The 7606-nt window shown below is 31.1% G+C and overlaps 1 long non-coding RNA gene across 2 annotated transcripts; it reads left to right on the forward strand.

Moving 5' to 3' along the window:
- The first annotated feature begins 454 nt into the window (after nucleotides 1-454).
- On the forward strand, nucleotides 455-6424 carry LOC128559068 (uncharacterized). 2 transcript variants are annotated; one of them, XR_008372097.1, is made up of 5 exons: nucleotides 455-1066; nucleotides 1410-1489; nucleotides 1776-1867; nucleotides 4129-4191; nucleotides 5151-6424. It is a non-coding gene; the product is annotated as an uncharacterized LOC128559068 (long non-coding RNA). The 2 variants fall into 2 exon arrangements; XR_008372096.1 differs by having other exon boundaries at nucleotides 4129-6424.
- Nucleotides 6425-7606: the final 1182 nt, after the last annotated feature.

Here is a 7606-nt window from a genome sequence, read left to right on the forward strand (position 1 = left end):
TGAAATTATTACGCCCGACGTATAACCACCCATCGTGCATAAATAGTGTTAAAGCACTCTTTTGCTATAAATTATTTCTTAATTACAACTATTATTATTACTGTTACAAAACAGAACCAAAGCTACATTGCGCCATTTACCTCTGGGGATATTAGGAATTGGTAAACAACCGTGTGTTAAAGGGACTATAGACATATTTACCTTGAAAAGGTGATATTGTTTTTTCATTAACATGTATTGGTCCTCTATTTTTGTAATATTTCATTTATCTAGGTCAAATTAATGTACTTTTTCATGTTTGATAAGCTAACTGGTAATCAAGGACACTTTATATGGTAATTCCATAGACAAGTACTGAAGTAATGCGGAGGCTCTTCAGGGGTCGTCTTCTTCAATTAAGGCTTGCAAGTAACCATACTTTTTTGACATATTTGATGTCCTATATTTAAAACAACAATTAAAATGGAAGCATAGTGTAACAATGCATATGACAGCGTCATGATTGGAAACGCACGTGGTAATTAACCTTGTTTTAATCCCTATTTTTCCAAGACAATCAGTAACCAACATCCATTTGCGAACACGTATGTAATGCCAGTTCAAATACATGAAAATACAAAGTATTGATCATATATCAAAACGGAAGAATTCTGAAAAAAATAATTCGGCAAAGAGTTACTCTTCAAAGAAAGTTAAAAAACTGAAAATTCCGGACTTTTATGCTAAAACTTTAATATTTGCAATTACTTTTACGTAACCCCACGTCGTCCATGTCGTGATTTTAACACAGCAATGTTAATTTTCTTTTTTCCCAAATCATTGCCCATGTTTATATTATTAACCACAGATTCAAGACATGTCCCACTGCAAATGTTTATTATACCTCTTTATATTTTGATCTTATATCTTGAAGACACTCGTGATAGTTAAATAGTTCATGTCTTGTTTTTAATTTTCATGTGTTTCAAACATTTTTCCAATAGTTATAGGTAAACGCAGACTCCATGAATCGCACCCAATCAGTTGTGAGTTTTACTTTTAAAGAGCACTTTCGTCATGTAAAACAGTAAGTCTTTAGTGAATATTAGGATTCACCTATTTCACGTAATTACAACATTTATTTTATCATGCAAGAATACTAAATTGACTTCGACTAAAAACGGAGTAACGACGATTATTAAACGTAAGAGTCATTAACATGAACAGAAGGATTTTTTTATTTAAAGTGATTCACTGATATCAATTAATTAAAACATCTGACATAAACTAAACAAATATTTATGTGTAAATTATTATTAACATGTTAAAATAAAGTTAATTTTATTAATAAAATATATGAATATCTGAAGTTTGAAGAAACATTCAATCCATTTACTTCAACAAGTAAGGTTTATGTTTCTTACTTGTAGGGACCGCAGCTCATAATGTAGTACGAAGTATACTCTAACTGGATATGTAGAAAAGGCTCGGTGGATAATTTCAAAATAAGGTGAAGTAAAAACTTGATAGTAAGTCAATTATCAACATGGATTTACTTATCGGTAGTCAAAAAAAAAAGAAAGACATTATTTTGAACTTATCTTTAAATGTTTCCCAATTCATAATTTACATCTATTTATTACCACGGACTCAAGACCTGTCACACCGATGACTTTTCTAATATCTGTCTACAATCAATCTGCAACACATTTCCAAATATACAAAAGTGAGAAGTTTTAGTTAACAAAATATTCATTGAATGTTTGACAGAGTATTTTCCTCATTGATTTTTATAGGTAGAAGGAGAGTGCAGACATCACACTGCGCTATTTGAATTTTCATCTTTTAAGAGCATCATGTAACTCGAAGTGTGTTTTAATGTTGAAAGGTAAGATTTGCGTGACTTTTACGATTCAATTTCCTACATTACATATCTCAAGTAATAAAACCGTTTTTGTGACAATGCACTCATTCTGTATTAATGTCAGCATAAGAAACGGTAAACGGCGATCAAAACTAGGGAGGGTCGATTCATCTTTCAAGTGCGACATGTAAATATTTTTTCATGTTAAAATAAAAGATGTTCTTGAATTTTAACATTCCGCTTACTACATTTTGAATTTCATGATATTATGACGTATATATAACCATGCGGCCATTCAGCATTAGCTCTAATATGTCAAAAAAAAAAAAAAAATAAATAAAAAAATAAAACAAATGAGTGTAGCGAACCCCTTAGTCGAGCGGTTACGAGGTGGCTCTATAAGAGGTGCTACACGAGTTCGCCTGGGCCCAGCTGGTGGCAAACATAGATTATGGATAGATTCAGTTAACTTTATAAGATATAACGGAGGTGATATTAACTTAAGCAGAACTTTTATTAACCATGTTAATAGTGCAAACTATTATAAATAACATGACATGCAATATTCAACTCAGTAATTCATAAATGACATTAGTAATAAATGTATCAGTTCACAATATTCTTGCTGTGCACCTTGGTTTAATCACTACACGTCTTTACAGTTTGTTTCCAACTATTAAAACACAGATGAAAGTTCCACTATTCCAATTTATATTCATATAAATTGAAAGGCACTCATTGAAACATATCACTTTTGGGAATACTCTTTTACACCACTTTAAATTAGGTTCATCAATCATTCAGCAACGATAGTGTCCGAATTATATTAGATAAACTCCGGTAAATACTTATGTCGCACACTGTACAAATTAGATACTAAAAATTACGCACTGTACACTAGATCTATAACAGGGTATAATGCTAAGGTTTACAAAGGTATCCGGGCTATTGGTATAGCATAACTATATACCAGTTGGTATAATTGGTATAGATGGTATAATTGGTATAACTCTACTTGGTATAATTGGTATAATTGGTATGCAACATCTTCATCTGATTAATTCTCGTAAATAATTAGGTTTAACACTAAACAAATGGATTTACCACACTTTGGCACTTTTTCGGTTGGTATAATAATTATTAGGCACTTGTAGATCTAATATGATAGATCCAGAAACACTATACACGGTATAAACACTGGAGATGGAGATTCCTATAAGGAACTTATATATTTATAACATTACGCCACTTAGTCGTTTATTTGTTTAATACCAATAACGGTAAGACTCTACCTCTTCTTGTGACATGGTTGGTATATGATGGTATACGACGGTATAGACTACTTGTCTATGGTATTTATACCAGTTGGTGAGCGGACCGCCAGCCTGGGTGTTTACAATACACCAATTGAATTTCGCGCCACTTGACCTTTTATATGTGAGATATCGTCACATCTCGCACGCGCCACGAGATTTAAACACAGCAATGGCGGACAAAACACAGTAGTAAATGGATAATTTCACACTTCTTCACGAATTACGGACACACAACACGATGTCATATGAAAACTTTGATAGGTATTTAAAGTATTGAACACATATTATTGATTTCATAAGTATTTAGGCATTTTAGTAACTTTTAAAAGAACTAACGAGCATCGTATCTCAGAACAGTTATTGGCGATTTCAAGCGATAAACAAGTTCAAATATACGAGTCCAATATACAGGTGCACAGCTACAAATAAATCTGTAAACATGAAAAACAGTTCAAATGGTCATCAAAACACACGATGTTAAAATGAATATACATTTACTTTTCGTAATAACATCAGAATGAACATTTAAAACACATGGAAAACCGAGTGGGTGGGGTAAGATTAACATCGTACCACAGATAAGAAAATATGCTAATTCCTTATGATATAAATGTAGAGCCCGATTCTGTGAATCAGAACAATGATAAAACTAAGTCTTTATCTATTCTTAACTGATAATTGGTGAATTAAAGTAGGGAACTTCAAAATTTCATGATATCAAATAAATGTCGAGACAATCAAGACACTGTGCCGTTACATGAGTCATTGAATGTGTACAATTTTTTTTTTTTTTTTTTTATTTTATAAAGTACACTTATTCCTTTTCACGATGAAAAAAAAATCCTTGCTGTATAGTATTATTTGTATTGCTTTAATTTAAATAAAATTTGATTAACTATCAAACTATATAGAAACAGTTTCTTCTTTCGAATTTGTAACTGTGAAAAATACGCATTCTATTTCTTGTAGAAACATTTAGACACAGGTCTGACCGCAGCTTGTCGATAGTTGTCGATAGATTTATATTAGCAGGTAAGCAGCTTATTTCCAAATAACCAAAAATGTTTTATTTTGTCATGATGCATTGTTGTATATATAGTCAAAGTAACAAGAACATTTTTTTTTAAAGCAGATGTATAACTTTCCTTTTTGATAGAATATATATCAAGTACTCTATATACAACATCCGTTGTATTGCAACATCTTGTCACACCTGTCTTCATCTGTATATGTATATCCAAATATATACAAGTAAGAATTTTCAGATACTTAAAGATTGTACTGATAATGTTTGACTATTGTGTCTTTCAAAGATACTTTCCACTTCCAATTGCTATAGAGTTTTTTTTTGTGAGTGTCACCATTGGAGTGCTTTACGTAGCGGTGGTTTCGTGATATTAAGTGGTAAGACTTTAGAGAAATTTAGCATAAAAATTACCTTGCAGTAATAAAGAAGTGAAATGAGAATCAAAATTATCAGATTTCTCAAACATGTCCTGAAGATAATTTAAATTATAGCCTCCGTCAACATCAATTTACAAAAACGCCACATTTCCGGAAATAACTTACTGTACTTTACGGTGTATATCTAAATTACTTTTCAATTGAGGTAATACAAGAGTATGTAAATATCAGAACACAACAAGCGAGGCTTAAAGTTTTCTTGTAGGAACATTAAGACACTAATGGAATCGGAGGAATAAGAAATAAAGTCTATAAACGAACAGATAGATCAGATAAGCATTCGCGCATACAAACTCAATGTACCTATATTCTAAACAGTGTACCTGTTTTCGAAATAGAAAGAACATAAGTTTGAATAAATAAGTTGCTTTCCTTTCATTCTCAATTCATTTAAAAGTTTATATCCAGTGATTATAACAGATATTGGAATTTGTTCATGTACCTATGGATCAGTAGATAATATGTAAGTATGCTCAAGAAAGAACCTGTAGATACTTCAAGAATAAATTGTTAACTTTTTTCTTTAGTGTTTTTCAGGACTTTGTTGTCATCAAATTGTCGTTGGTATCACACTGAGTCGTTTGGGATGTTTACTTCTGAAGTGCTTCATGCTGCTAGAATACGTTTCGCACATAGAGTCTGGTATCAATAGATAACATCAAACTTATTTGAAGTTTATTTGTTGAAATACCTTCAGAATTACCTTATTTTATTTGAAATACATTTTTGAGATTACTGTATTTTACACTGTACTGCAGTTAATATTTCTTGTCAACCTGGCAATTTAATAAAGGTTTATGTAGCTTCTTTGATATGCATGAATCAATTTATTTATTTTTTTCGAGAGAGTATTTTACTTATACATTTCAAAATTAAAATCGAAGCAAAAACAAGTAGCTTTTTTCTGATAACCCGAAACGTTGAAATACAACGTAAAAAACGTGAAATACAGATTTGTTTTCGATCGTAAAGACACATGTGCGCCTAACTACACAGTGTGCTCGTAATATTGATAAGAGTTTTTCTCAAGTACGTTTCTAGACTTATGTTTCATTTTTGGAAAATACGTATGAAGAAAATCGCAAGAAACTTTCAAGTAACATGAGGAAAAAAAAACAGTTACAGTTAACATGAATCGTTTCTGAATAATCACAGACATAGATATTTTCTTCATTGTGTACCTTAAATAAACCTTTAAAAGTTACACTCTCTCCCGAAATATTTTACTATTACACATAATTATGTTGAGACATTTCAAGTTTTTTCAAAACCTCATGTGAAAATCCAGGATTTAATTATGTACGTTACTATTTTATAAAACTACGAGAGACAACAATACATTGTTGGCAAATTATTTTTTATGTTATTTTTAACCTTAGACATGCCTGAAAATCAGGGTTCGGTTTTTTACCTAATTGCTTCGTACCCAATTAAATTTGTATGCATGCTTATAAATGGTTCGGGTATGCAGATTTGACTTTGATTTGTGGCCGTGACTACAGTTAAAATATGCGTATTTCGTCAACGTAAGTTACGAGTCATGGTGTCAGCTTTTAAAAAAGAAAACGACGATGAAATGTGTGTCGGCGTGTGTTAAGTCGTTATTATGTTAACGGAAAATGTCGGAACATCCCGATTCCAGTGTCTGATCACTTCGGCTACTTAACGGGTCTCACTTGGTAAACACCATAATGAGCACACGATATGTGATCAACATTTAATTCTTACTAATTGACATGTCCTATTGTTACTATTTGACATGTCCTATGGAATGCCCTAGAGGATAACAAAACCGCATCCCATCTTAAACATGTTCCAATTGTATTTGACAGTTTCCAAACTGTCAAAATGCTTGATTTATCGAGAACTTATCAGAAAATCACAAAAAGAACAAGTAAATGTTTCCTAACTTTAATAATCATGAATATGTATTAAATACAAGACATCTCGAGCAGGGAACAGGAAACAACATATCTAAATATGTATAAGAAAAACTGCTCTATCCGAAATCAGATAAAAGGCAGACTTAGATTATCTTCAATTCATTTTATATTAATTATACAATTACAAAATACTGTCAGATTAAATCCAATATTCATTATGCTACGTTGTCCAAAGCGAATATACACTTTAAAAGAACAATTAAATACACTTGACCAAATTGTGAGTTTGTATTATTATCCGAATTCAGACAAGACTACAATACTGACTATCTAAAGTTGGACAGAATAATAATTGTGTTTCGTTTTTGCTATCCAAATTCAGATAAGCAATCATGCAGTTCAAAAAACCTAGCATTGACTTTGCTATCTGAGTTGAAATAACTGTAAATTTTGCATTTCATCAGGAATATATGAAATAGATCTTGTGTATGTATTATCGTTGTTATCAGAATTCGTTTAAGCCACAGCGTAAAACGCTCTAGAACCGAACAGTAGAGAAACTGTGCGTTGCGTTTGCTATCCGAATTCGGATAAACACCATTTGAGAGCAGGCAGTAGAAAACAAGAACATTGACTTTGCTATCTGAATTATATAGCTATAAACAGAGGAAATAAATAATGTGACTGTGTCAATGTTGCTATCCGAATTCCGATAAGCCGTTACAAAACAATTGAAATCTGACAGAAGAAAATCTGACTGTTGTTATGGCTACCAGAATTCTGATAAGCGACCTATATTGATATTGTGTGTATCTATCTTAAATCAGATAAATAAAATGAGTGATACCATTGCACTCAAAATTCTAGACATAATGAAATCTGATGAAAAGATGAGTTTTGCTGTTGTTTTTTTAAATTATGTTTAAAAATTTAAAATAATGATGTTTTATTTTAATTCTTTAAACGTTAAAAATATTCAGTTAACAATTTATGGTTCTATAATTTAAGAATTAATTTAAGAATTAATTTAAGAATTAATTTAAGAATTAATTTAAGAGGTAATTTAAGAATAAGCTAATGTATTAATACCATTATCAAGA

Source organism: Mercenaria mercenaria, chromosome 8 (assembly GCF_021730395.1).
Source record: "Mercenaria mercenaria strain notata chromosome 8, MADL_Memer_1, whole genome shotgun sequence".
Classification (NCBI taxonomy): Eukaryota; Metazoa; Mollusca; class Bivalvia; order Venerida; family Veneridae; genus Mercenaria; species Mercenaria mercenaria.